The sequence below is a fragment of the Amblyomma maculatum genome, chromosome 1 (assembly GCF_055883805.1).
Source record: "Amblyomma maculatum isolate TAMU_Amacu chromosome 1, ASM5588380v1, whole genome shotgun sequence".
Taxonomy (NCBI): domain Eukaryota; kingdom Metazoa; phylum Arthropoda; class Arachnida; order Ixodida; family Ixodidae; genus Amblyomma; species Amblyomma maculatum.
Window position 1 is genome coordinate 500,513,872 of NC_139344.1, and position 26,593 is coordinate 500,540,464.

At 44.5% G+C, this 26,593-nt stretch overlaps 1 protein-coding gene across 1 annotated transcript in view; it reads right to left on the minus strand.

Annotated features, from left to right (window-relative positions):
• Window positions 1–639: 639 nt before the first annotated feature.
• Window positions 640–26,593, minus strand: part of LOC146210324 (uncharacterized) — a 234,232-nt gene continuing 208,278 nt past the window's right edge. The window contains exons 6-8 of the mRNA XM_084609560.1: window positions 24,324–24,412; window positions 6,434–6,522; window positions 640–1,541 (exon numbers count right to left, since the gene is read on the minus strand). The gene's annotated coding sequence lies outside the window, so the exon portion shown is untranslated. The remainder of the gene's footprint in view (window positions 1,542–6,433; window positions 6,523–24,323; window positions 24,413–26,593) is intronic.

The following is a 26,593-nucleotide window of genomic DNA, read 5'->3' on the forward strand; positions in this document are numbered from 1 at the left end:
TGCCACGAAGCTCATGCCCCGATACTGCGGCCCTTACCGTGTCGTTGAACGGCTCGGCCCCGTGACATACCGCCTCGGAGACCTCCCCGAGCATGGACGATGCGGTGTGCACCACATTTTCACGGAGCACGTGTAAACATGAAGCAATATGTCAACAGCGCCAGCATTGACTCCGACTTAGATACCGGGTCATCACCACTACTGTCGTCGCCAGCTGCCTCACTGCCTTCCCCACGAAATGCCGCCCCATAAGTGGAGCACCTGCAGCAGCTCACTGAAACTCCCCCCCCCCCGGTGGAAAGAAGGTGGTGTAAGGAAAGGAAGTGCAAAAGGAGAGAATTTGCCATCGAGTTTGCGGACTTGCTCCCACATTTTCTTTGCTGTGACGGAACTGTTTATTGAAGACACATAACCTTGCCCAGATCTTTTTTCAGCATCACGTCGAATATTTCGAGCCTTAGCCCTTGCCTTTTTATATTTAATTAGATTTTCCTGTGCAGGGTATCGACGAAAAATTCCCCAGGCTTTGTTCTGCTTCTTTTTGGCCTCTCTACATTCTTTTGTATTCCATGTCTTTACATTCCTTCGTACAATTCCCGAAGTCTGGAGGATGGCTAAATGAGCAGCAGCAATGATACATTCTGTGAACTTTTTATTTTGCTCGTTGACATCGAGGCTGACCGAAAAGAGTTTTTCTAAAGCGGCATGTTTTTGGAAGAGTGCCCAGTCGGCTAGGTACAGTTTCCAACGCCGTGGTTCAGTAAAGGTGATTAATGGTGACGATGTTAGACTGATAATGATGGGAAGATGATCGCTTCCATAAGGGTTGTCAATAACATTCCATCTAAAATCAGTGAAAAGACTTGGTGAACAAAAAGACAAATCAATGCAACTCATTTTTCCAGAGCTTGAAGAACAGTAAGTGTATTTGCCAGTGTTCACGAGGCAAACATTGTTGTTGAGAATAAAATCTTCTAAAATCCGACCTCTGGCGTCCGTTTTTTCGCTTCCCCAAAAGGATGAATGAGCATTAAAATCCCCTACTAAGATATATGGCTCCGGTAGTTGCATTAAAATTGCTTGTAAATCATTAAGTGTGATAGTGAAATGAGGTTCGATGTATAAAGAACATATTGTTATTGTTTTAAAATGCACCATGGTGACTGCAACAGCTTCAATTGAGGTTTTAAGGTTGATTCCTCGTGGAGTAGCATAGCACCTACCTACCTACCTCGTGGAGTAGGTAGTGGAGTAGCACCAGCTACTTCCACCAGGGGCGCGGATGGCACCACCCCAGACTCATTTTTTGTGGCCTGGGTAGGTGCTGAAGACTCCTGTGGTGCCGCGCCCTGCTGCGCCACAGAGGAATAGGAAGGGTGTTGGATTGAATATCGTTTGCGTGCTTCGGTGAACGTGATGTTTTCTGTTGCCTTTAGAGTGATTATGTCCTTTTCAGTTTTCCACACCGGACAGCTACGCGAATAAGCAGGATGGTTGCCCTGACAGTTTGCACAGAGATGGGAAGTAGTAGGCGAATATGTCTACTTAGGACAGGTAGTAACCGCAGATCCGGACCATGAAAAGGAAATAACAAGAAGAATAAGATTGGGATGGAGCACATTTGGCAAGCACTCGCAGATTATGTCTAGCAGCTTACCGGTATCGCTCAAGAGGAAAGTATACAACAGCTGCATCTTACCTGTACTCACCTATGGGGCTGAAATGTGGAGGCTAACCAAGAAAGTTCTTAAGTTGAGGACAACCCAGAGGGCTATGGAACAAAAAATGGTAGGGGTAACATTAAGAGATAGGAAGCGTGCAGAGTGGGTCAGAGAAATAACTCAAGTTACCGACGTTCTAGTGGACATTAAGAAGAAATGGACATGGGCAGGACATGTAGTGCGAAGAGAGGATAACCGATGGTCGCTTAGGGTAACAAACTGGATTCCAAGGGAAGGAAAGCGTAGCAGGGGGCGGCAGAAAGTTAGGTGGGCGGATGAGATTAAGAAGTTTGCAGGGGTCAAGTGGATGCAGCTAGCACAGAACCGGGTTAAGTGGAGAAATATGGGAGAGGCCTTCGCCCTGCAGTGGGTAGAGCCAGGCTGATGATGATGATGATCTAAATGCCTAACATATGATTGACATGATACAGTGACATAACAGTGAAAGTGCGTGAAAAAGCAACAAAAATTCCCAGTCCTTAACAACCAACAAAGGCTAAAAAAGGTGGATGCAGAGAAAAAAACGTTTTATATAAGGACATGTTTAAAAAACTGCAGAGAAACTTACGAGATGGACAAAAAATAATAAGTAAGTTAAACATTAAAAAAGAAGAGAGAGAGATGCAAATGTTGAAACAAAATTGAAAGCCAACCAAATGACACTGCAAAAAAAAAAATCAACAATGAATTGAACAATATGCCTGACTGCAATTCAAAATGTAAAAAAACGAAGGCATGTAAAGAGTGTAAATAAAATCAAAGACAAAATCAAGCACAATCAGAGAGAAAAGCAATTTCTTTGTTCGAAATGAAAACTGAGGATGTGCTGACGCATTCATCCTTGTGCTTAGCAATCAAAGCGGCTTCCACTATTTCGCGTGTAAGCTTGTTATGGGATCGGTTTAGAATGGTCGTTTTCTGAAAGACAGGGGAGCATTTTCTATTGCGGTCGCATGTGCGACAATGCACTGGCAGGTTTTTGGACGATGACCCTGAAAAATCATTGCTATGCTCCATTAAAGATGAATAATACATTGGCCAGTTTGGCTGATGTATGCTTTGCCACAAGATAGAGGGATGGAGTATACAAGCCCTTCTGCGCATGTTACGGCGGGATTCTTGTGCCTTGTGGTGCAGCCATTATCTCTCTGTCGTTTTGTTGACCATGCGACAAAGTCTTGATAGGCGGTGCGGGGCTGAAAAGACCACGTGAACGCCTGCCTTCTTACCAATCTTCTTGACATTATGAAAAATCTTGTGGATATAAGGTATTATTGCTACCTTATTTCGCTGTTGGACTTCAGCTGAAGGGCCTGTCATCTTCATTTTGTAGTTCTTTAACATTTTTCTAGCGACAGAAGAAAGAAGTTTCTGCGGGAATCCCGACTGCGTCAGCCTGCACACTAGAGCTGAAAAGCTATCCTGAAATTTATGCTTGCGTGACTACGTCAAGACGTTGCTAAAACCAGATTGCTCAATATTCCTTTTAACCAACTTTGAATGAGCAATACCATAAGCTAAAATGGGTTTCTTGCTTCTTGGTTCGAACGCCCAGCAAACATGATTAGGAGTGAAAATAAGTCTTAGCTTGAGAAAACGAATGGAATTCTTGTCTGGCACTTCGTGGGTCAGCTCAAGTGGCGCCATTGTGTTCGCAAACACAGTCAGAACTTGAGGTACCCGACTTAAAATGGTTTTATTATTGCAACCTAAGATAACTAAGTAATCATCTACGAACCGGAAGATCTTTAAAACGCATGAGTTAATAAAGCTTTCATTAAGAGCTCTGTCATGCATGCCGAGGTAAAGGTCACTGAGAACTGGGGCAATGCATGATCCTATACAGATCCCCTGCCTTTGTATAAAAAGAGACCTATTCCAATCTGCAAAGGTTGATTTGGGGTAAACCGACAACAATTCCAAAAAACCATCAACAGTAATGGCTGTCCAAATATGGCGCCGTGGCTTTTCAGAATAAGTGCGGCATTAGTGTTGATGGTTTTTTGGAATTGTTGTCGGTTTACCTCAAATCAACCTTTGCAGATTGGAAAGGGTCTCGTTTTATACAAAGGCAGGGGATCTGTATAGGATCATGCATTGCCCCAGTTCTCAGTGACCTTTACCTCTGCATGCATGACAGAGCTCTTAATGAAAGCTTTGATAACTCATGCATTTAAAGATCTTCCGGTTCGTAGAAGATTACTTAGTTATCTTAGGTTGCAATAATGAAACCATTTTAAGTCGGGTATCTCAAGTTCTGACCGCGTTTGCGAACACAATGGTGCCACTTGAGCAGACCCACGAAGTGTCAGACAAGAATTCCATTCGTTTTCTCGAGCTAAGACGTTTTTTCACTCCTAATCATGTTTGCTGGGCGTTCGAAACAAGGAGCAAGAAACCCATTTTAGCTTATGGTTCTGCTCATTCAAAGTTGGTTAAAAGGAATATTGTGCAATCTGGTTTTAGTAACGCCTTGACGAAGTCATGTAAGCACAAATTTCAGCATAGCTTTTCAGTTCAAGTGTGCAGGCTGACACAGTCGGGATACCCGCAGGAACTTCTTTCTCCTGTCGCTAGAAAAATGTTAAAGGACTACAAAAAGAAGATGACAGGCCCTTCAGCTGAAGTCCAGCAGCGAAATAAGGCAGCAATAATACCTTATATCCACAAGATTTCTCATAATCTCAAGAAGATTGGTAAGAAGGCAGGCGTTCACGTGGTCTTTTCAGCCCCGCACTGCCTATCAAGACTTTGTCGCATGGTCAACAAAACGACGAGAGATAATGGCTGCACCACAAGGCACAAGAATCCCACCGTAACATGCACAGAAGGGCTTGTATACTCCATCCCTCTATCGTGTGGCAAGGCATACATCGGCCAAACCGGCCGATGTATTAATAAACGTTTAATGGAGCATAGCAATAATTTTTCAGGGTCGTCATACAAAAACCTGCCAGTACATTGTCGCACATGTGACCGCAATAGAAAATGCTCCCCTGTCTTTCAGAAAACGACCCTTCTAAACCGATCCCATAACAAGCTTACACGCGAAATAGTGGAAGTCGCTTTGATTGCTAAGCACAAGGATGAATGCGTAAGCACATCCTCAATTTTCCTTTCGAACAAAGAAATTGCTTTTCTCTCTGATTGTGCTTGATTTTATCTTTGATTTTATTTGTACTCTTTACATGCCTTCGTTTTATACATTTTGAATTGCAGTCCGTCATATTGTTTAATTCATTGTTGTTTTTTTGTTTTGCAGTGTTAATTGTTGGCTTTCAATTTTGTTTCAACATTTGCATCTCTCTCTCTTCTTTTTTCATGTTTAACTTATTATTTTTTGTCCATCTCATAGGTTTCTCTGCGGTTTTTTTAAACAAGTTCTAATATAAGAAATGTTTTCTGCGCATCCACCTTTTTTAGCCATTGTTGCTTGTTAAGGACTGGGAATTTTTGTTAATTTTTCACGCACTTTCCCTACGGCCACTATTATCATGTTATTTCACTGTACCATGTCAATCGTGTGTTAAGCATTTAGATTTATCGATTTTTTATACTCGTATTTGATTTTGTTGCACCTGTTTCCGCCACGTGTAGATTTTGTTCCTCTAGTGGGCGTTTCTCTGTTATATATATATGACATGGTTGGCTGATTTCCAAAAATAAAGTCGCAGTTCAGTGCCTCTGCATCTTACGTGTTCCTCCGTCTTCGTCCTTGTTCAGCTACGCGCTGCAATAACTATGGAAAACCAACTAGCCCGACAGCTTGTCCTCTTTGTATTTTTTGTTCACACGAAACTATGGGTGATGTGTATATGACCTACATGTAAAACAAATAAAATGACCTTGATAAAATGTTCGTTATGGCAGCACAATATCCATTCTAAAGTGTTATGCAGCTTTTCCTTCATTTTCCCAAGAAAGCTGCCATTAAAATCTTAGTGTGCTACTTACCAATTTCATGCAATGGCAAGTTCACATTTTATTCTATTGTTCTCGCTTGTGCGACACACTTCTGCTCCCTCTTTCCTCGTATGCCAATGCGACTAGGAACCTAACAAAATAATATAGCATGCTTTCGTGTCATGCACGTCCGTTACCCAGAGGTGCAGACTAACCATTGAAGAACCAATCAGGGATCGTGCACGAACATGCCTGCAGGCAGCCAAATGTACAATTGCTTCGTGACGTTTCTCGCGTAGCAAGTGAATGGGACAGCATGGCTTCAAGCTTCATGAAACTGCAAAGTGCCATAATTGCATCTTCCAATCTTTCACTTCCTAAAAACTCATCTTAGGTATATGTTAAAATTTGTTTTCGTGTGCTTGAAAAACTCATTGAAACACATAAATTTAGGGGCACACTGGTCTCGAGGGTGCAATAAAAACCACAATTCGAATTTTAAAACTATCAGGTTTCTAAACTCTGTAAATATTTCAGGTGTAATATGAATTTATAAGAAGTCGGGAAACTAACTTTAAGTCAGTGTTTACACTAAAATAGCCCATTGTCATAATATAACGCATGCTTTCCGTTCCCTGCGCATGTTAGCTGCAGTCTTTGTCTCGTTTGGAAGAGTACATCTTCGTTCCAAATTACATGCTCCAGTGTGTAGTTTGAATCATTGGCTCGATAGATAGCAAAAGAAAACTAGCACATGTTCCTATTCACTGCCTGCCACACTATACTGAAAGGAACCCTGCATCTCTCACCATCGGCTGCACAAGTTGACGTCGTGCCCCAGGATGCCATCTTGTCTAGTACCTTCGGCCTTGGACACTGGAGATTCCGCAACAATGTGCTGCCGACGAGAAAGCATGTGACGCTGCATAAGTATAGCAAAATGTCATTGATCGTTAATGTTAGAAATGTGCCTTTGTGTTGTGAGACACAGAGGAAAAGCATATTCCTGTGCCAAGTGACAGCGTCAAGGAAACGGGACCAATTAGGCAAGCGGGCCCATTAAGTAAGAAAAGTTGCAGTGTGGTCGGACCCGTCATGATACAACACTTTTGATGCCTTTTGATATGGAAAATGAAGACTAGAGCTGACATGAAACTGTGGGATTTGGAATTAACACCGGGAATGAAACGTAAGGCCAACTTAGTCCCCAGCGATGTCGCTGACCATCTGCTTAATCCCGACGAGCTTTGCGTTGGTTTGCAATGAGTTGCTCAACCGCCTGCTGAATGGGAAAACAGCTAGGTACGATAGTGGTGGTCTGCAAAAAGAGCTGAGACACAAAGTGCAACACGTTTGGAAGTAGAGTAAGAACCGTTTGGGGCGATCGAGAATACGACCTCTCTATTATGCTTTTCAAGACGTGTGATAACTGCTAGGACAAGAGATCAGTATGGAGTATGCTGCCTTTTGAAGAAAAACAAATAAATCTTTTAGCTGCGAACATTCTGGCTGCGTCCACTATGCAAAATACTAGACCCAATAAAAGTTTTTCAGTACCTTCACTGATAAAAATTTCTCGCGTGGACAACCACAAAAACATGGAAGAACACCATAAAGGAAAACCTGACACCTGCCACGGTGTCAGGTTAAATGTGTGTGTCTTATGCGAAGACGGCATAGAGATACTTTGGAACGTTCAAGGTGGGTGCTCGATTTCCACTCTTCTATTACAGGCTTTATGAGGTGTATTTTGTTATTTGTTTCAATGTTCCAAGCCGACTGCCATTTTTGTATCAGCTTACTTTGTATCAATTTCATGGAGTCTTGAGATGGTACCTGCACTTCTTTTATTTTCTTGTCTCGAGCTTTAGCAGTGCACATATCTGCTTTTTCATTACCTTGAATTCCTACATGACTGGGAACCCAGCAAATTTTTATGCTTTGTCCTTCATTTGTAAGTGTTGCTATGCTGTGTATGATGTTTCCCAGAATTGGTATAACTGCGTTTCTTAGGAAATCTGTGTAAACAATGCTTCTCCTGAGGTTTTCTTTTATTATTTTCTCTATGGCAACAGACACAGCATAGCATTCAGCAGTAAAGATGGACGCGCACTGTGGAAGTCTTATTGTTTTTTCCCATTCACTTTGAACAACTGCGCTTCCGACATAATGATCTGTTTTTGAGCCATCCGTGTAAACGTCTGTGAAGCTACTGTACTTTTCTTTCAGCTGAAGGAATTCTTGTATGATGAGCTCTTGTGGGGTTATTGTTTTTTGGAACTGTGTAAGTGAGAGGTTGCAAACTGCAGGGAACAGGTACCAAGGAGGCAGAGGGTTAGGTCTTTTGGCAATACTAGGTAAACAATCCGGTAGCTCAACCTCTTGACACATTTGCTCAAATCTTAGGAGCAGTGCTCTCGCTGCATTGGGTTTGTTGGTGAAGAGTGTTCTAGAAGGGCATTTAGTTACTAGGGAATAGCAGATATGCTTTGGCAGAGATCTGATTTTAAATATATGGGCACATGTAAGTTATGTTCTTCTGATTTCAAGAGGAGGTTCATTTGTTTCCACAAGCAGACTGGATATAGGAAAAGTTCGGTATGCTCCACATGAGAGTCGAAGTCCTTTGTTATGTACCTGGTCTAGTTCTTTTAAGTATGATGGTCTAGCTGACCCATACACTATGCAGCCATAGTCAAAGGAGGAGCGTACGACAGATCTGTAAATGTGTTTAAGGCATGTCCTGTCAGCGCCCCAGTGTTTACGGGAAAGAACCTTTAGTATGTTTAGAGATTTGGAAGCCTTTTTCTTCAGGACATTTATATGAGGAAGAAAGGTGAGTTTTTTGTTGTTCAGGTGTAGTATAGGATCTGTCTGTAAGCTTCGTTTGAGAGAGAATAGAACAGCCACTGTGCTATCGCCATCTATGAACCGGCAATGGCACCAACCTTTTCATTCTTTCTTTCCTTCTTTCCGCTCACCCCTCTGACTATATAATACCCCTTGATCTGGAAATAAACCGTCGTACTTTTGGCCTGGCTATGCTGTCAGATGCATCACTCGGGAGCGGCGCTCCCATTGACTACGCCTTTCCAACAGTGGCGTTCCCATTGACTGCGCCTTTCCAACAGTGGCGACGAGGCTGAAGCAAGGATATCGGGCCCAGGACAGCGCCAGACATGGGTCACAATCTATCGGACTTCGATGAGGAAGAAGATAAGTGGCAAGCTTACCTGGTGAAAGTAGAAGCGTACTTTGAGGCCAATGAAATCTCAGCTGATGCAATGAAGATCGCTTTACTAGTAGCCGCCCTTGGGACGAAGACCGTTCAAGTTTTATGCAGTAAAGTAGCGCCGGCAAAAACAAGTTCGTTGAGCTACGACAAGGTAGTCGAGACCTTGAACAGCTACTATGATCCTACACCAAATGAAATAGCAGAAAGTTTTAAGTTCTTCAACCGCTATCAGAAAGAAGAAGAATCCGTGCAGGAATTTATTGTCGCTATACGACAAATAGCACAGAACTGCAATTTTTCGTCTGTGCTAGAAAAAATGATCAGAGACCGCATCGTGTGTGGCGTCCGATCAGAGTTTACAAAAGCAGCTTCTGGCAATAAAAGACCTGTCACTAAAGGAAGCAGAGGCTCTAGCACTAGCTGCAGAAAGCGCCGAACTAGATTCGCGAGGCATAACCGGCGAGGCTCGGGATCCAAACGTGTTCAAGATAACTCATCGGCGCCAATCAGCGATACGAAAGCAACCGCGAACGCAATGCCAGTGCTGCGGTAACTACGGCCACAAGACTGCAGCATGTCGCTTTAACAGAGGGCAATGTTTCAAATGCAGACGATACGGGCATCTAGCGAAGATGTGCTTAGCGGCCGACAGCGTTAACAGAACTGGTACCATGGAAGCACAGAAGCGGCAGGAATCGGAAGACAGTGATAGCAGTACATCGCAGATATCTACCGCCCATTCAGAAAACATTCACATGGAACGGCGTTGACCTAAAAATGGACACTGATACTGGATCCCCAGTCTGCTTCATTTCAAAAGCTATTTATGACAAACATCGCAATGAATGGCCTCCGCTAGCGGAATCTACGATAAAGTTATCGTGCTATCTTGGAAAGCTACCAGTGCTGGCCGTCATGAACATGGACGTGCGTTATCAAGAACTACAGTGGAATGCAATCTGGTGGTGTTAAACTGCAGAGGCCCCAGTCTTTGTGGCCGGGATTTATTGCAGAAACTGAAGGACACCGGAATGACTCTCCTGCACGTAAAGGCGTAGACTAACGTGGCCAGCACGGTTCCGCCAGCTGCCCATCAACCTGCCGGGGAAATTCTGAACAGCTATGCTGATCTTTTCAGCGAGGGCACCGGACTCTTGAAAGGCCCGCCAGCACGGATTCATCTCAAGAGCGGAGCAACCCCCAAGTTTTTCAAAGCAAGGAAGGTTCCTTTTGCGTACAAACAAAAAGTTTCACAGGAGTTGGATAGGCTTACGGAAGCAGGGATAATATCGCCTGTACCATATTCGGAATGGGCCACACTCATTGTTCCCGTCTTGAAGAAGGACGGCTCAGTGCGCCTTTGCGGAGATTTTAAAGCCACACTAAATCCTGTGTGTGAGATTGAGCAATACCCGCTACCAGTTATTGACGACATGTTTGCCAATTTAGCGGGAGGAGAACGGTTCAGTGTGCTAGACCTGAGAGACGCCTATAGCCAGGTAGCGTTGGACGAGGAGTCGCGGAAACTGGCCGTCATCAACACTCAAAAAGGGCTATACTGCTACAAGCGGCTACCATTTGGAATCTCTTCTGCGCCAGCAATCTTTCAGCGGAAAATTGAATCCGTGCTCCAAGGGTTAACCGGCGTGCAGGTCTATCTTGACGATGTGCTGATAGCTGACAAGAGCCAAGATGACTCAAACCTGAAAGCAGTACTGCAATGCTTCAGGGGAAATGGCATGAAGCTGCGCTCTGACAAATGTCGCTTCGCCGAGCAAGCAGTTTATCTCGGTCACCGCATTGATAAAAACGGGTTGCACCCGGTTGAAAAGAACATCGACGCTATCAGACTAGCCTCTTCTCCGCGTAATGTTACAGAGTTGCGTGCCTTTCTTGGGTTTATCACCTTCTACCATAAGTTTCTCCCTAACCTGTCCACCTTACTTGAGCCATTGTATAAGCTACTGAAGAAAGGAGCCAGGTGGATGTGGAGCGATAATGAACAAGCAGCATTCAAACTGTCGAAAAAGGCTCTTTGCGCAGCCCCTGTGTTGACATATTTCAATCTGAAGCTCGAACTACTTTTGGAATGCGATGCCTCACCTCACGGTGTGGGAGCGGCACTTTTCCATTGCATTAATGGGGAAATGAGGCCCATCGGATTTCGGTCCCGGACCTTAACTTCGGCTGAAAAGAAGTATTCTCAGATCGAACGTGAAGCGCTGGCTCTCGTTTTTGGTGTTTCACGTTTCCGGGACTATCTCCTTGGCCGGGAGTTCAACCTGGTGACGGATCATCGGCCACTGCTCGGCCTCCAACGAATGGATCGTCAGACCCCCATCATGGCCGCCGCGAGAATACAAAGATGTGCTCTTCTGCTGGGAGCGTACAAATACAAGCTGCTTTGCAAATCCGGAAAAATGATGGTTAACGCGGACACCCTAAGCCGTTTACCTCAAACCTTGCAGGAAACGAAGACCGCACCGGAAGGAGACGCAGAGTTTGTCCTCGCCATCGACCAGTCGGACCAGTCGGCCATCACTATAGAAGAATTGCGGTCACTCACAGAAACGGACGTGGTACTAGCACTTGTCCGCAGGTACGTCCAGGAGGGTTGGCCCAAAGCATGTTGCTCCGGTAACACGGAGGTGTTGCATTACTACAAAAAGCGACATGAATTATCTGTTCAGGATGGCCTCCTACTGTGGGGACATCATGTAGTAGTCCCCAAACAGGCACGCGGTAGACTGCTGATGATATTGCACGAGGCCCATTAGGGCGTCTGCACCATGAAGAAGGTAGCAAGATCAAAAAAACAGCGCGGCTACTTGGGACAAATAGAGAAGGGAGAATAACGGACAAGCGCCGACCGTTATTCCGTTATTCTCCCTTGTCAGCGCTTGTCCGTTATTCACCCTTCTCTGTTTGTCCCAAGTAGCCGCGCTGTTTTTTGATCTTGCAATGCACCAACTAGCTCAGATTTCCGTTCTTCTGAAGAAGGTAGCACATCCCAACTTTTGGTGGCCGGAGATCGACCGGGACATTAGCCGAATAGCCGATGAATGCAGAAACTGTGTCCAGGCTTTACCAATGCCTCCAGCACGTGAACCAGTAAACGGGCCAGCTACAGAAGAAAAATGGCCCCGATTGCACCTCGATTTCGCTGGACCTATCAGGGACAAAATGTTGCTGATCGTGGTTGATTCCCACAGCAAATGGATCGAGGCCCTTCCACTCTCGAGTGCAACGTCAAGCAGCATGGTAAACGCGCTGCGTACGCTCTTCAGCCAGTTCGAGCTACCGCGCACTGTAGTAACTGATAACCGCACCCCCATTACCGGGTCGGATTACGCCGAATTCATGAACAGGAATGGCATTGCCCACATTTGAAAACCGCCCTACCACCCACAAAGCAATGGGCTGGCAGAACGCGCGGTCAGAACGGTTAAGGATGGGTTAAAGAAGATGCCTGGCGTGGATCTCTCAACCGCACTCGCACGAGTTTTGTGTCGATACCGGAATTCCCCAAGGCAGTCGAGCCTATCACCTACAGAGTTACTGTTAGGTTATCGACTACGCACCAGACTTGACATGTGTTTTCCTCTCAGGAGCAAACCTGTCCAGAGCAGAGCAGCTACACCAGAGTCGGACGACGCCAGCGGGAGTTTAGCTCCGGAGGACCCTGTACTGGTCCGTAACTACGGTGTTGGTGACAAGTGGACACCAGTTGTTTATGAGACCTCAGCAGTTCCAGTGTATGAGGAACGCCATATTTTTTTATGGAATGTACCTGAGTTTAGGTTTCAGGTTTGTCTGGTCCTGTAATAAGTTTTTTCTCTCCGTTATCTTTCCAGAGAGTTATGCCGCCGCTGCAGCGTGGACGAGGAAGGGGTTGTGTCCATTGTCTCGGGGGCTTTGGACGTTTGGGGAGAGTTAGGAGTGTTGGTTGCAGGCTTCCCTTCTGGGGGAGAAGCCTTTTGGGCTGTTGGCTCTGGGACCAGTGTGCCCTGTTTCTGCGATGGCAGGGCAGCTTTCACTGCTTCTGCCTGGGGCAGGGATGGCCCTGCCTGAGGCTTAACCTCGGCGGAGACCAAATCCTGTTGTGGTGTGCTGCCCCTATGCTCCACCACATTGAAATAGTTCGGTTTGACTGTGAACAAAAAGTGCCGTTTAACAAGATATCGCTGTCGCGCCTCTTTAAACCTTATGTTTTCATTGATTTTTATGGTAATGATGTCCTTTTCCTTCTTCCAAGAAGGACATGAACGTGAGTATGCGGCGTGTTCACCTGCACAGTTCGCGCAGTGTGGCGCAGCTTCACACTAGTCAGATTTATGTTGAGTTGAGGCACATTTTGCGCATGTTTGTCGGCCACGGGAAATCTGGGAGCCATGACCGAATCTTCGGCAGTTGAAACAAAGCCTAGGGTTTGGGATGTAGGGCCGGATGTCTACTTTGATGTAACCGACTTCAATGGATTCAGGGAGTTTGCTAGAGTTAAAAGTGAGAACTATGTGCTTTGTTGGTATTTCTTGGTTGTTCTTTCGGATTTTGACCCTGTGTACACCGATTACATTTTGCTCGGAAAGACCTTCTAGAAGTGCTTCAGTGAGTGACAGGAAGTCAATCTCTGATATCACGCCTTGGACTGTGTTCAAGCAGTGACTGTTATTGGGCTATCCCCAAATGTAGCAAGTTGCTGAAGGTTGCTGTACTGGAGTTTGCTTTGCAGCTCAAGCAGGAGATCCCCGCTAGCCAGTTTACTAACTTTGTATCCTGGGCCTAGTATGGTTGTGAGAGACCTAGATACTGTAAAAGGGGATATAAGCCGAGCTTGTTTGAAAAGGCTTTCACTGTGGATCACATGATATTTAGAGAAAGTTTCATGCTTCGCTGAAAAGAACTGGGCTGATACATCAGTCCGCATTTTCTTGGAAAGGAAATCAGTTTGTTTGGAGGAAGAAGCCATAAATAATGTATGATGTTCGGCTGCTGTGCCAGCCGCCCACCATGGAGCCCAACGAGGGGAAGGGGCAGGAATTGGCAGGCAAGTCCTGTACACATCAACTGTACACAGTAACTATAACCTAATATGGCATAACTCAGGGTAGTCAGCCACACAAGGTTAACCCTCGTCGCCTGGAAGTAAGGAAAAACCAAGAAGAGAGTAGAGGACAGGAGAGTTGTAGGATAGAAGATAGGAACGTGAAAGATGAAGGGAAGGATAGGAAAAGGCGACTGCCGGTTTCCCCCGGGTGGGTCAGCCCGGAGGTGCCGTCTATGGGAAGCGTGGGCCAAAGTGGTGTGTTGCCTCCGTCGAGGGGCCTTAAAGGTTCAAACACTCGGCATCGGCTCAACCACCAGGATCCCCTATTCCCCAGACACGACGATGCCACGCACGGCTAAGCGTGGGTGCTCGGGGTCCGTAGTGTCGCACAAAACACACAAACACCTGCTTTAACAGGTGCCCCCTGTGGGGGGAGGCCATGTTTTGTTGGGACCCCAGGTCTATTCCAAAATAAAGTAAAAACAGAGTCTTATCAGACGCTGATTGTACTTGATTTTGTGCCTGTCTATTTTATAATGATTATTTTTTGTAATTTTAATGACATGTATAATGTGTTACGACACTTCTGATTTTCAATGCATGCAGTTGTGACAACGAGCAAGTTTGAGCGGGAGATGCATGCAGTACTCGTCACTACTAAAGCGAGCAGCCCCGTTGTACAGGAAGCCAGCGAGTTATCGATCCATAAAACGCACTGCGTCAAGAGGCAAGACGTCACAACCTGCTACGACCCACAGATGGATCCGAGACCCAAGACTGCACATACAAGGAGAAATGGAAAGCAGACTATGCCTGGATCATGGCCACCTCCAACGACAGCCGCCAGGAGCAAGGTAAAAGCAAACTATGAATAAACCTGCCAGCAGTTCTAACAGTTTGTGCGATCAGACCGAGCTATTTGAAGGTGTTTCGGTCAGGTGCCCATTCTTACGTAGGTATTGAGAAATTTGTTCATGTTCGAGCATTTTAATGCGATTTATTTCAAAACGATATGCATCTGAACTTAAACTTGCGTCATGAACAGCAGTTTCTACTTCATATATGGCAATTTAGTGCAAAAACAATTCACGTAAAAGTGGAATATAAACTATATTTCTCAGGCGGCATGCGTCAATGACACCCCACCCCCCCAGTGGTTAGAGTATGCCCAATTTCCCTAGCAGGAAGTTGTGGTCAGCCTATGCTGCGGACAAGAATTGCTCCTTGCACTTTGTCTCTGATTTCCTCCATTTGTTGAGGAATCTGCAGAACAGTTTGTTCAGCCCCCTATAAAAACTGCATGGTATGGATCCATGAGAAATGCCAGTTAGATCAACAGAGGCATTATCATATAATGCACAAAGGAAAAAGCACCGTTCTAGCATGATGAGACTGTATGAGCAGTTCTTGTTCACGACGAAGCCTGGAACGACAAAAAATTCAACTACATATTTCTCTCTTTTACACCTTCCTAGTGTCCGCTCGATGCTCTCGTATATTCTGATCTGCTTTTTATGTAGCAGGTTAAGCAGGTTTCAATGCATGATCTTGCACATAAAAACCATCAGCTTGACAATACTGACAAAGGCGACGATTTCCATTTGTGAACTCCTAAAAAGGTTTTCTCCTTTCAGTTTTATATTTTTAAATCCAACTTCTATATCCCCATATTGGTGCTTCACTTGCCTTATTCATGAATGGACTCTATTCCTCCTGTAGCACCATCTTTGCTCGTTGCGGATCTGGAAACGAACTGATGCTGCTGACGACAGACTATTAACGTGATTTCAGAAATGAAGATGTCGAAGATATCCTTGTCAGCGACAGTTAGAGTTCCCGCTTGCCAATCTTTGAAGATCGATCATCTGCGCTGACGACCAGGACGTAATGCCTAGCTCGCGTGGTCATCCTGTGTTACACAAATGCAACGAGCACCGCAGGTTTTCCACAAAAAACGCTACGCTTTTCCTCAAGGGACACTGACGGTAGACGGCATGGCTCCTATATAACATCGAACAAGCCTGGGGGGACTATCACTCTGGAGCAGACCAGGCAGCCGTAAGGTTGCGCAGCGATTTACCTTGTTTACCATTTGCGCAGCTATGTTTGTATTTTAGCCACTCAATATTTAGCTCCTGGTCTGCTCCAAGTGTGCTTGGTTTTTTGTGTGTTTTGTGGTGTGTATCTTGCAAACGTGTATATGAAGATTACCTTTTCAGCCTTTTGCGCTCTGCGGCTGAACTACAAGTAATTTTTTTATCAGACTGGCCACTAGCTTATATAGCTATCGGTCGCAACAGTGTTTGCAAATATTGTTATCGCAATAAAGTTCCCTTCCAAAACCAGTCACGCAACTTCTTTATCCAGGTGTAGCCACCGCTTATGGCACATGCAGAATGTTCTTCTTAAGATATTACAGTTGATGAAGATGACGGTTTCACTGCAGTGAAGGAGACCGCACCAGAACTTATGCAGCAACCTTAGACACCACCAGGAGAAACATCGGTGCAGAGCCTGGCCCAGTGCACCCATTACAGCCCAATGTTGACAAGACGTGTTGGCAACTTGCCTCCTTAACAAAAAGAGTGCGATGTCATACCATTGGTACCCAGGTACCAGAACATTTGTCTTGTACCAGCCTAAATCATCATGTTTAGAGAGATGTGTAAAGCCATTCTAGAGTTGTTTTTATCAAAAAGAGCTGCATTACATAAAAGCAGAACTGGGAATTCATGAGCAGCCTTATCAAAGACAACAGCCCGTTTCCATAAAACTATGGTGTAAAGCCAACAGATCTGTCGGCCTAGATGACTCACGCCGTTCTCAGTCGTCTATGGCAGAACACCCTACATCCCTCTCAACGCGCAGTTGGGCCTTCCCCATTAGACTACGTCACCAATTGACTCCGCCCAACGACTTTGTTACGCCCGCCTCGACGCTCAGTGCAACCTTCTCACGGCTCATGCGCGTGTGAGAGTGGCCAATGCAGCATCACCACCCCATCCCACCTGCCGGTTGGGTGAATTGGTCCTCGTTCGCCGCACCATCTGCACGACTGGCCCTTACAGGAAGCTCATGCCCCGATACTGGGGCGCTTACCGTGTCGTTGAACGGCTCGGCCCCGTGACATACCACCTCGAAGACCTCCCCGAGCATAGACGATGCGGTGTGCACCACATTTTCACGGAGCATGCGTAAACATGAATCAATATGTCAACAGCGCCAGCACTGACTCCGACTTAGATATCGGGCCATCACTACTGTTGTCGCCAGCTGCCTCACTGCATTCCCCACGAAACGCCAACTAATAATTGGAGTGCCTGCAGCAGCTCACTGAAACCCCCCCCCCCCCCCCCCCCCCGGTGGAAGGATGTTACGGTACACGCCGAGGAGCGCTGCGCCAGAAAACGAAGAGGCGCAGGACGAGCGCGAGACTAGCGCGCGGCGCCAGCGCGAGGGTTAGAGAACGAAAGAAGAGCGCTGGGGCAAGTGGTGTTTGCCTGGTGTCCTCTGTTCTTTGTCTCTCTAGGCGGGCACAGGGTCCCGCAACATTATATAACACATTACAAGTTCTTCAATAAAATGACTGAAGGACAAATTTTGCAGCTTATGTGATGTGTCGCACTGAAACCAAACTTGTCAACATGCATGGCAGTTTTCTTGCCTCGCAGTGTTGTGTGCAAAAGCTGCCGCAGAAACAAAACGATCTGTTTTTGTGGGACGGAGCCACGAAGGAGGCGAGTATATCCGTGATGGTGCGGTTAACACGCTCCACGAGGCCATTGCACTGGGGATGATTGACGGATGTAGTGGAATGTGCAATGCCAAAGGAGCGGAGGGCTCGCTCAAATTCATGGGACAAACACGAGTATAAAAATCGATGTATCTAAATGCAGATAACTACGGATTTGCTGAAGGACGGGGGGATATCGTGTTAGAAAAACTGGCCACCTTGTATACGCAGTGCCTGATGTCATCGACAGTACCGGAACCATGGAAGAATGCAAACATTATCCTCATTCATAAGAAAGAGGACTCTAAGGACCTTAAAAATTACAGACCAATCAGCTTACTGTCTGTTACGTATAAGGTATTTACTAAGATATGCGGAAAGTGAAGTGGAACTCAAGAGACTTCTGATGCGCGTACAAGAAGAGAGTGAGAAGTTTGGGCTTAAACTGAACATTAAAAAGACGAAGATCATGGCGTCTTGCCCTATCAAGTCCTGGAGCATCAATGGACAAGAATTGGAAGCTGTGACAGATTTTCTCTTCTTGGGCGCCAAGATTACCTCGGAGGGAGACTGCAGCCATGAAATTAGGAGACGCCTGCTTATGGGAAAGAGAGCAATGGTTAGCCTTGACCGCCTAGTAAAGAGCAGAGACATTAGTCTGCCAACCAAGGTCCGTATAACCCGTGCTATGGTCTTTCCAGTTGTGATGTATGGATGTGAGAGTTGGACTGTGAAAAAGGCTGCCCGCCGAAGAATTGACGCGTTTGAATTGTGGTTCTGGCGAAGACTCTTAACAGTTCCTTGGACTGCCAGAAGATCAAATCAGTCGATATTGTCGACCATAAACCCTGACTGCTCATTGGAGGGTAAAATTCTAAAGTTAAAGCTCAGCTACTTTGGTCATCTGATGAGAAGAGAGGAGTCGCTGGAGAAAGATTTGATGTTGGGAAAGGTTGAGGGTCGCCGGAGAAGGGGTAGGCAGCGAACGCGATGGTTAGATGGCATTCTCGAGGCATTGCAGATGAAGCTATGTGATGTTAAGAAGATAGTGAGAGACCGGAAAGCGTGGCGTGACATGGTCCATAGGGTCACGAAGAGTCGGACACGACTGAACGCCTGAACTGAACTGAAGGTAATCGCTAATAGAATCAGAACAACCTTAGACTTCAATCAAGCAAAGGATCAAGCAGGGTTTCGGAAACTGTACTCTACTATCGATCATATCCATACCATCAATCAGGTGATAGAAAAATGCTCGGAATATAACCAGCCCTTATACATAGCATTCATTGATTACGAAAAAGCATTTGACTCAGTTGAAACCTCGGCGGTGATGCAGGCATTGCGAAATCAGGGGGTAGACGAGCCGTACGTGAAAGTGCTGGAAGATATATATAGTGGCTGCACAGCAACCATAGTTCTGCATAAAGAAAGTAACAAAATTCCCATAAAGAAAGGTGTTAGGCAAGGAGACACAATCTCCCCAGTACTATTCACAGCTTGCTTAGAGGAAGTATTCAGACTTGGAAGGGGAGCAGTTAGGGATAAGGGTAGATGGAGAATACCTCAGTAATCTGCGATTTTCTGATTACATTGCCTTGCTAAGCAACTCGGGAGATGAACTACAAATAATGATTGATGACCTAAAAAGGAAAAGTAGAAAGGTAGGCTTGAAAATCAATATGTAGAAGACTAAGGTAATGTTCAACAGCCTCGGGAAGGAACAGCAGTTTACATTAGGTAGCGAAGTACTGGAAGTAGTAGGCGAATATGTCTACTTAGGACAGGTAGTAACCGCAGATCCGGACCATGAAAAGGAAATAACAAGAAGAATAAGATTGGGATGGAGCACATTTGGCAAGCACTCGCAGATTATGTCTAGCAGCTTACCGGTATCGCTCAAGAGGAAAGTATACAACAGCTGCATCTTACCTGTACTCACCTATGGGGCTGAAACGTGGAGGCTAACCAAGAAAGTTCTACTTAAGTTGAGGACAACCCAGAGGGCTATGGAACAAAAAATGGTAGGGGTAACATTAAGAGATAGGAAGCGTGCAGAGTGGGTCAGAGAAATAACTCAAGTTACCGACATTCTAGTGGACATTAAGAAGAAATGGACATGGGTAGGACATGTAGTGCGACGAGAGGATAACCGATGGTCGCTGAGGGTAACAAACTGGATTCCAAGGGAAGGAAAGCGTAGCAGGGGGCGGCAGAAAGTTAGGTGGGCGGATGAGATTAAGAAGTTCGCAGGGGTCAAGTGGATGCAGCTAGCACAGAACCGGGTTAAATGGAGAAATATGGGGGAGGCCTTCGCCCTGCAGTGGGTAGTCAGGCTGATGATGATGATGATCTAAATGCCTAACATATCATTGTCATGATACAGTGACATAACATGATAATAGTGGCCATAGTGAAAGTGCGTGAAAAAGCAACAAAAATTCCCAGTCCTTACCAACCAACAAAGGCTACAAAAGGTGGATGCACAGAAAAAAACGTTTTATATAAGGACTTGTTTAAAAAACCGCAGAGAAACTTATGAGATGGACAAAAAATAATAAGTAAGTTAAACATTAAAAAAGAAGAGAGAGAGATGCAAATGTTGAAACAAAATTGAAAGCCAACCAATTGACACTGCAAAACAAAAAACCAACAATGAATTAAACAATATGCCTGACTGCAATTCAAAATGTATAAAACGAAGGCATGTAAAGAGTGCAAATAAAATCAAAGATAAAATCAAGCACAATCAGAGAGAAAAGCAATTTCTTTGTTCGAAGTGAATACTGAGGATGTGCTGATGCATTCATCCTTGTGCTTAGCATTCAAAGTGGCTTCCACTATTTCGCGTGTAAGCTTGTTATGGGATCGGTTTAGAAGGGTCGTTTTCTGAAAGAAAGGGGAGCATTTTCTATTGCGGTCGCATGTGCGACAATGCACTGGCAGGTTTTTGGACGATGACCCTGAAAAATCATTGCTATGCTCCATTAAAAATGAATAATACATTGGCCAGTTTGGCTGATGTATGCTTTGCCACAAGGTAGAGGGATGGAGTATACAAGCCCTTCTGCGCATGTTACGGCGGGATTCTTGTGCCTTGTGGTGCAGCCATTATCTCTCTTTGTCGTTTTGTTGACCATGCGACAAAGTCTTGATAGGCGGTGCGGGGCTGAAAAGACCACGTGAAGGCCTGCCTTCTTACCAATCTTCTTGAGATTATGAGAAATCTTGTGGATATAAGGTATTATTGCTACCTTATTTGGCTGTTGGACTTCAGCTGAAGGGCCTGTCATCTTCATTTTGTAGTTCTTTAACATTTTTCTAGCGACAGAAGAAAGAAGTTTCTGCGGGAATCCCGACTGTGTCAGCCTGCACACTTGAGCTGAAAAGCTATCCTGAAATTTATGCTTGCGTGACTTCGTCAAGGCGTTACTAAAACCAGATTGCACAATATTCCTTTTAACCAACTTTGAATGAGCAATACCATAGGCTAAAATGGGTTTCTTGCTTCTTGGTTCGAACGCCCAGCAAACATGATTAGGAGTGAAAATAAGTCTTAGCTCGAGAAAACAAATGAAATTATTGTCTGGCACTTCGTGGGTCAGCTCATGTGGCGCCATTGTGTTCGCAAACACGGTCAGAACTTGAGGTACCCGACTTAAAAAGGTTTCATTATTGCAACCTAAGATAACTAAGTAATCATCTACGAACTGGAAGATCTTTAAAATGCATGAGTTATCAAAGCTTTCATTAAGAGCTCTGTCATGCATGCCGAGGTAAAGGTCACTGAGAACTGGGGCAATGCATGATCCTATACAGATCCCCTGCCTTCGTATAAAAAGAGAACTATTCCAATCTGCAACCGGTTGATTTGAGGTAAACCGACAACAATTCCAAAAAACCATCAACAGTAATGGCTGTCCAAATATGGCGCCATGGCTTTTCAGAATAAGTGCGGCATTAGTGTTGATGGTGTTTTGGAATTGTCGGTTTACCTCAAATCAACCTTTGCAGATTGGAATAGGTCTCGTTTTATACAAAGGCAGGGGATCTGTACACAATCATGCATTGCCCCAGTTCTCAGTGACCTTTACCTCTGCATGCATGACAGAGCTCTTAATGAAAGCTTTGATAACTCATGCATTTAAAGATCTTCCGGTTCGTAGATGATTACTTAGTTATCTTAGGTTGCAATAATGAAACCATTTTAATCGGGTATCTCAAGTTGTGACCGTGTTTGCGAACACAATGGCGCCACTTGAGCAGACCCACGAAGTGCCAGACAAGAATTCCATTCGTTTTCTCGACCTAAGACGTTTTTTCACTCCTAATCATGTTTGCTGGGCGTTCGAACCAAGAAGCAAGAAACCCATTTTAGCTTATGGTATTGCTCATTCAAAGTTGGTTAAAAGGAATATTGTGCAATCTGGTTTTAGTAACGCCTTGACGAAGTCATGCAAGCATAAATTTCAGGATAGCTTTTCAGCTCAAGTGTGCAGGCTGACGCAGTCGGGATTCCCGAAGAAACTTCTTTCTTCTGTGGCTAGAAAAATGTTAAAGAACTACAAAATGAAGATGACAGGCCCTTCAGCTGAAGTCCAACAGCGAAATAAGGTAGCAATAATACCTTATATCCACAAGATCTCTCATACTCTCAAGAAGATTGGTAAGAAGGCAGGCATTCACGTGGTCTTTTCAGCCCCGCACCGCCTATCAAGACTTTGTCGCATGGTCAACAAAACGACAAAGAGAGATAATGGCTGCACCACAAGGCACAAGAATCCCGCCGTAACATGCGCAGAAGGGCTTGTATACTCCATTCCTCTACCTTGTGGCAAAGCATACATCAGCCAAACTGGCCAATGTATTATTCATCTTTAATGGAGCATAGCAATGATTTTTCAGGGTCATCATACAAAAACCTGCCAGTACTTTGTCGCACATGTGACCGCAATAGAAAATGCTCCCGTCTTTCAGAAAACGACCCTTCTAAACCGATCCCATAACAAGCTTACACGCGAAATAGTGGAAGTCACTTTGATTGCTAAGCACAAGGATGAATGCGTCAGCACATCCTCAGTTTTCCTTTCGAACAAAGAAATTGCTTTTCTCTCTGATTGTGCTTGATTTTATCTTTGATTTTATTTGTACTCTTTACATGCCTTCGTTTTATACATTTTGAATTGCAGTCCGTCATATTGTTTAATTCATTGTTGTTTTTTTGTTTTGCAGTGTTAATTGTTGGCTTTCAATTTTGTTTCAACATTTGCATCTCTCTCTCTTCTTTTTTCATGTTTAACTTACTTATTATTTTTTGTCCATCTCATAAGTTTCTCTGCGGTTTTTTAAACAAGTTCTAATATAAAAAATGTTTTCTGTGCATCCACCTTTTTTAGCCATTGTTGCTTGTTAAGGACTGGGAATTTTTGTTAATTTTTCACGCACTTTCCCTACGGCCACTATCATCACGTTATGTCACTGTACCATGTCAATCATGTGTTAAGAATTTAGATTTATCCATTTTTTATACTCGTGTTTGATTTTGTTGCACCTGTTTTCGCCACGTGTAGATTTTGTTCCTCTAGTGGGCGTTTCTCTGTTATATATATGACATGGTTGGCTGATTTCCAAAAATAAAGTCGCAGTTCAGTGCCTCTGCATCTTACGTGTTCCTCCGTCTTCGTCCTTATCCGGCTACGCGCTGCAATAACTATGGAAAACCAACTAGCCTGACAGCTTGTCCTCTTTTTATTTTTTGTTCACAAGAAACTATGGGGGATGTGTATATGACCTACATGTAAAACAAATAAAACGACCTTGATAAAATGTTCATTATGGCAGCACAATATCCATTGTAAAGTGTTATGCAGCTTTTCCTTCATTTTCCCAAGAAAGCTGCCATTAAGATCTTAGTGTGCTACTTACCAATTTCATGCAATGGCAAGTTCACATTTTATTTCTATTGTTCTCGCTTGTGCGACACACTTCTGCTCCCTCTTTCCACGTATGCCAATGCGACTAGGAACCTAGCAAAATAATATAGCATGCTTTCGTGTCATGGACGTCCGTTGCCCAGAGGTGCAGACTAACCATTGAAGAACCAATCAGGGATCGTGCACGAACATGCCTGCAGGCAGCCAAATGTACAATTGCTTCGTGACGTTTCTCGCATAGCAAGTGAATGGGACAGCATGGCTTGAAGCTTCATGAAACTGCAAAGTGCCATAATTGCATCTTCCAATCTTTCACTTCCTAAAATCTCATCTTAGGTATATGTTAAAATTTGTTTTCGTGTGCTTGAAAAACTCATTGAAACACATAAATTTAGGGGCACACTGGTCTCGAGGGTGGAATAAAAACCACAATTCGAATTTTAAAACTATCAAGTTTCTAAACTCTGTAAATATTTCAGGTGTAATATGAATTTATAGGAAGTTGGGAAACTAACTTTAAGTCAGTGTTTACACTAACATAGCCCATTGTCATAATATAACGTATGCTTTTCGTTCCCTGTGCACGTTAGCTGCGGTCTTCGTCTCGTTTGGAAGAGTACATCTTCGTTTCAAATTAAATGCTCCAGTGTATAGTTTGAATCGATGCCTCGATAGATAGCAAAAGAAAACAAGCACATGTTCCTATTCACTGCCTGCCACACTATACTGAAAGGAACCCTGCATCTCTCACCATCTGCTGCACAAGTCGACGTCGTGCCCCAGGATGCCATCTTGTCTAGTACCTTCGGCCTTGGACACTGGAAATTCCGCAACAATGTGCTGCCGACGAGAAAGCATGTGACGCTGCATAAGTATAGCAAAACGTCATTGATCGGTAATGTTAGAAATGTGCCTTTGTGTTGTGAGACACAGAGGAAAAGCATATTCCTGTGCCAAGTGACAGCGTCAAGGAAACGGGACCAATTAGGCAAGCGGGTCCATCAAGTAAGAAAAGTTGCAGTGCGGTCGGACCCGTCATGATACAACACTTTTGATGCCTTTTGATATGGAAAATGAAAAGACTAGAGCTCACATGAAACTGTGGGATTTGGAATTAACATCGGCAATGAAACGTAAGGCCAACTTAGTCCCCAGCGATGTCGCTGACCATCTGCTTAATCCCGACGAGCTTTGCGTTGGTTTGCAATGAGTTGCTCAACCGCCTGTTGAATGGGAAAACAGCTAGGTACGATAGTGGTGGTCTGCAAAAAGAGCTGAGACACAAAGTGCAACACGTTTGGAAGTAGAGTAAGAACCGTTTGGGGTGATCGAGAATACGACCTCACTGTTATGCTTTTCAAGACGTGTGATAACTGCTAGGACAAGAGATCAGTATGGAGTATGCTGCGTGTTGAAGAAAAACAAATAAATCTTTTAGCTGCGAACATTCTGGCTGCGTCCACTATGCAAAATACTAGACCCAATAAAAGTTTTTCAGTACCTTCACTGATAAAAATTTCTCGCGTGGACAACCACAAAAACATGGAAGAACACCATAAAGGAAAACCTGACACCTGCCACGGCGCGCTCCGCTATGGAAGTGGAAGTGCAATGCGCGAGAGTTCACCAGTTTTCCATCTATGTAGCCTTGTCGTATGATGGGCATTGCATGACTCGTGGATTCATTCACACATCAGAGCCACCCCAAAGTACTCTAAAGACATCACCAGTGAAGACGGCTAGGATGCAAACACAGAGTTGTTCGCCAAAATGTTCGCCGTCAGAGTACTTCAACGCTACCGATGAATCTCCTGTGTTGGCCCCTCTGCATGCTTCCCCCAGTCAGCACTTGGCAGCATGTGCATGGTTGTACTGCAGAAGTGGAGACATTTTTTGAGCGGAATAATCTTCGATTACATCAAATGGACAAACAAGGGGGTTTTGCAGTGCTACCGGCTGGGCTCTTTGAAGAGAACGCGACAGTTGCAATTACAAATAACTTTGTTAAAGTGAAGGAGAAAGTCAACAGATCAAAAGCTATTGCGTTATGTAATGATTAACCACCTACAGTTGAAACACAATTATTGCTCTCTTGGAGGCCATGTTTTGTTGTTGTTGTGTTGGGTTTAGTGGCGCATAAGCAGCTTAGGCTATCATGCGCCAACTTCAAGGTTGAGTGTTGCATTTATGTAATTTAAACTTATTCTGTTTAGAACGCTTGCTTCTATTACAAACCTGAAAACCCAGGGCAAATCAATGACCGAATTTTCACCTAAAAGCAATGCTGGATGAAAAGGAATGTGTTGTTTGTAAAACTGCGTAAAATGTTTTTTCTTAGTTGTTCAAGTTGTCTGCATGAGATTAAAATGTGGGTGACTGTTAGCTCGTGTCTGCATGAATCACACAGGGGCTTATCCTGTTTAGTTAAACCGACGCAGTGTTAAATGTGTGTGTCTTATGCGAAGACGGCATAGAGATACTTTGGAACGTTCAATGTGGGTGCTCGATTTCCACTCTTCTATTACAGGCTTTATGAGGTGTATTTTGTTATTTGTTTCAGTGTTCCAAGTCGACTGCCATTTTTGTATCAGCTTACTTTGTATCAATTTCATGCAGTCTTGAGATGGTACCTGCACTTCTTTTATTTTCTTGTCTCGAGCTTTGGCAGTGCACATATCTGCTTTTTCATTACCTTGAATTCCTACATGACTGGGAACCCAGCAAATTTTTATGCTTCGTCCTTCATCTGTAAGTGTTGCTATGCCGTGTATGATGTTTCCCAGAATTGGTATAACTGCATTTCTTGTGTGAAGGACTGTGACTATACTTAAGAAATCTGTGTAAACAATGCTTCTCCTGAGGTTTTCTTTTATTATTTTCTCTATCGCAACAGACACAGCATAGCATTCAGCAGTAAAGATGGACGCGCACTGTGGAAGTATTATTGTTTTTTCCCATTCACTTTGAACAACTGCGCTTCCGACATAATGATCTGTTTTCGAGCCATCCGTGTAAATGTCT